The sequence below is a fragment of the Nomascus leucogenys genome, chromosome 15, assembly GCF_006542625.1.
Source record: "Nomascus leucogenys isolate Asia chromosome 15, Asia_NLE_v1, whole genome shotgun sequence".
Taxonomy (NCBI): Eukaryota; Metazoa; Chordata; class Mammalia; order Primates; family Hylobatidae; genus Nomascus; species Nomascus leucogenys.
This window is the reverse complement of record NC_044395.1, coordinates 69,752,625-69,756,910: the sequence shown is the minus strand read 5'-3', so window position 1 is coordinate 69,756,910 and position 4,286 is coordinate 69,752,625.

Genomic DNA, 4,286 nt, shown 5'->3' with positions numbered 1-4,286 from the left:
TCAGTGTATCTATGTCTCCTGGTTTTTTCCTCCTCCTCTTCTGCTGTATAATGAGATTGAATATATAAAGACATTTTGTACCCTGTTCTGAGACTACTGTTTTATACCAATCTAACCGTAAAATATTGGTGTAAATTATCTGTGTTTGCATGTATAGACAGAATATATGAATTTGGGGGCGGATCTCTGAAAAGTATACTAATATTTTGATAAATTGGGAGATTTCAAATTCCTGAAGGGGTACTTGTTCTGAGAAATTCTTGGCAAAAAAAATCAGAATTAAATTCATAAAAGTGAGGTTTTAGGAGCCATTAATGGGGTTTTGGGGTTAAGTAAAATTTAGTTTTTTAAGCACCTACAAATATAAAAATCATCAATTTTATTGTTAGTATTAAAAGATTTAAGTTAAACCATGACCAAGTGGGATTTATCCCAGGTATGCAAAGCTGGTTCAACATTTGAAAATAACATATCTAAAGAAGAAAAATTACATGAATTTCTTTAAATACTTCTTTAGAATTTAAAGAAGAAAAATTACATGGATACAGAAAAAGCATTTGACAAAATAACCCCATTCATGATAAAAATTCTCAGGAAACTAGGAATAGAGAAGAACTTCAACTAGATAAAGAAATGAGCTTACAAAAAAACCACAGCTAACATTATATACTTAATGAGAAATTAGAAGCTTTCCCACTAAGATCAGGAATAAGGCAAGGATGTCTTCTGTTACTATTCCTTTTCAACATTGTACTGGAAGTCCTATCCAATGCAATGAGACAAGAAAAGGAAATAAAAGGTATAAATATTGGGAAGGAAGGAATAGAACTGTCTTTGTTTACTGATGCAATGATTGTCTATGTAGAAAACCCAGAAGAATTGACAACAACAATAATAGAACTAATAAGTGATTATAAAGGCTTGCAGGATACAAGGTTAGTATACAAAAGTCAATCAAACCAGGTGCAGTGGCATGTATCTGTAGTCCCAGCTACTCAGGAGGCTGAAGCAGGAGGATTACTTGAAGCCAGGAGTTTTGAGGCTGCAGTGAGCTATGATTGCTGCATGAATAGCTACTGCACTCTGGCCTGGGCAACACAGCAAGACCCTGTCTCTAAAAAATGTCAACTGTTTTCCTATATACCAGCCACAAACAGTGGAATTTGAAATTAAAAACAATACCATTCATAGTAGCACCCCGAAAATGAAATACTTAGGTATAAACCTAGTAAAACGTATCTAAGATCTATATAAAGACAACTGCAAAACTGATTAAATAAACCAAAGAACTAAATAAGAGATATTTCATATTCATTAATAGGAAGGCTCAATATTGTTTAGATGGCAGTTCTTTCTAACTTGATCTATAGATTCAATGAAATCCCAATCAATATCCCAGAAAGTTATACTGTGGATATTAAGCTTATTCTAAAGGTTATAAAAAGGCAAAAGACACAGAATAGCCAACACAATATTAAAGGAGAACAACAAAGTCAGAAAACTAACACTACCTTTGAGACTGACTATAAAACTACAGTAATCATGACAGTATGCTACTGGCAAAAAAGATCAGTGGAACAGGATAGAGAACCCAGAAATAGGCCCATATAAATACAGTCAACTGATCTTTGACAAAGGAGCAAAAGCAATACAATGGAGAAAAGATAGTCTTTTCAACAAATGGTGCTGGAACAACTGGACATCCACATGCAAAGAAATCTAGTTACATACCTTATACCCTTCACAAAAATTAAAATAGATCATAAGCCTACATGTAAAGCGCAAAACTACAAAACTTTCAGAAGATAACGTAGGAGAAGATCTAGATGGTGGTGATGACATATCTGATAAAGGACTGCTATCTAAAATATACAAAGAACACTTAAAACTCAACAATAAGGGACAAAAAAATTGATTTAAAAATGGGCAAAAGTCCTGGACATCTGGACAAAGAAGAGACACAGATGGCAAATAAGCATATGAAAAGATGTTCCACATTATATGTCATCAGGGAAATGCAAATTGAAACAACAATGGGATACCAATACACACCTATTAGAATGACCAAAATCTACAACACTGATAACACCAAATGCTCTCAAGGATGTGGAGCAACAGGAACTTTCTTTTATTGCTAGTGGGAATGCAAAATGGTACAGCAGCCTTACAAAACTAAACATACTTTTACCATATGAACCAGCAATTGTGCTCCATAATAATTACCCAATGAGTTGAAATCTTATGTCCACACAAAACCCTGCATGCAGATGTTTATAGCAGCTTTATTCATAAGTGCCAAAATTTGGAGGCAACTAAGATTTCCTTTGTAGGTGAACAGATAAACAAATTGTGATACATCCAGGCAATGGAATATTCAGCGCTAAAAAGAAATGAGCTTTCAAGCCATGAGAAGACATGGAAGAACCTTAAATGCACACTACTAAGTGAAAGAAGCCAATCTGAAAATGCTATATGCGGCCTGGTGCAGTGGCTGACACCTGTAATCCCAGCACTTTGGGAGGCTGAGGCGGGCAGATCACGAGGTCAGGAGATCGAGACCATCCTGGCTAACATGGTGAAACCCCATCTCTACTAAAAATACAAAAAAAAATTAGCCAGGTGTGGTGGCGGGAGCGTGTAGTCCCAGCTACTAGGGAGGCTGAGGCAGGAGAACGGCGTGAACCCGGGAGGCAGAGCTTGCAGTGAGCTGAGATTGTGCCACTGCACTCCAGTCTGGGCGACAGAGTGAGACTCCATCTCAAAAAAAAAAAGAAAAAAGAAAATGTGATATGCATAATTACAACTATCTGACATTGTGGAAAAGGCAAAACCATGGAGACAGAAATATCAGTGGTTGCAAGGGGCTAGAGAAGGAGGAGGGATGAATAGGCAGAGCACAGGATGTTTAGGCAGTGAAACTATTCTACGATACCACAATGGTGAATACATGTCATTATATACTTGTCGAAACCCACAGAATGTAAATGTATAACACCAAGGGTGAGCCCTAATGTAGACTATGGACTTTGGGTGATAATGTGTCAATACAGGTTCATCAGTTCTAACACAGTACTATAATGGTGTGGAATGTTCATAGCAGAGGAGGCCATGCACACATGGGGGCAGGGAGTATATGAGAATTAGCTCTACTTTGTGTTCAATTTTTCTGTGAACCTACAATTGCTTTAAAAATTAAAGTTGGGGACGGGCGTGGTGGCTCACGCCTATAATCTCAGCATTTTGGGAGGCCAAGGTGGGCGAATCACCTGAGGTCAGGAGTTCAAGACCAGCCTGGCCAACATGGTGAAAACCCATCTCTATTAAAAATACAAAATTAGCTGGGTTTGGTGGTGCACACCTGTAATTCCAGCTACTTGGGTGGCTGAGGCAGGAGAATCACTTGATCCTGGAGGCAGAGGTTGCGATGAGCCAAGATCGTGCCATTGCACTCCAGCCTGGGCAAAAGAGGGAAACTCTGTCTCAAAAAAAAAAAAAAAAAAAAAAAAAATTAAGTTAGCACGGCACAGCAGTCTATAATTCCAGCACTTTGGGTGGGATTTCTTGAGACCAAGAGTTCAAGACCAGCCAGGCAACAAGGTAAGACCTCATCTCTATAAGAAATACAAAAATTAGCCAGGCGGGTTGGCTCGCACCTGTAGTCCCAGCTGCTCGGGAGGTGGAGACTGCGATGTGCTGTGGTCATGCCACTGCATTCCAGCCTGGGCTAGAGAGTGAGACCTTGTCTCTAAATAAATAAGAAGGAATGCTTCTAATATTTATATTTTTAAAAAGATAAAAGTATACTTAAGAAGAAAGAATAAAATGGCTATTTAAGAAAAAGGTATTGGCTAGTTCCTATGATACTGGGTTATCAGAATTTAACATCCACATTCGTGTCACTAAAGTCCCCACTGCTAAATCTGACTGGCTTTAAAAAAATAAAAAGTAAAAAAAAGATGTAAGTTCATACTGACCTTCCTAGTTCTGGCCTTAATCTCTATCTAAAAGAATACTGGCCAATATTTGCACATTATGAGTCTATTGCTCCATAAATAATTTTGATATAATATCATATAACCCAGAAGAATGGGGGACATTCTTTAAACAAAAGAATTTGTTACAAGTATCCAGTTTTGTAAGCACACCTTTCTATTTAGTATGGTTATTTGTTATCATATCTACATCTCGGATAGGAAAAACAGCCAAACCAGAACTGAGCAGTTCTGTTTAACTGTAAACTACTTTGCATATTGTTATTAAATGATCACCTATAAATCAGGTTAAGT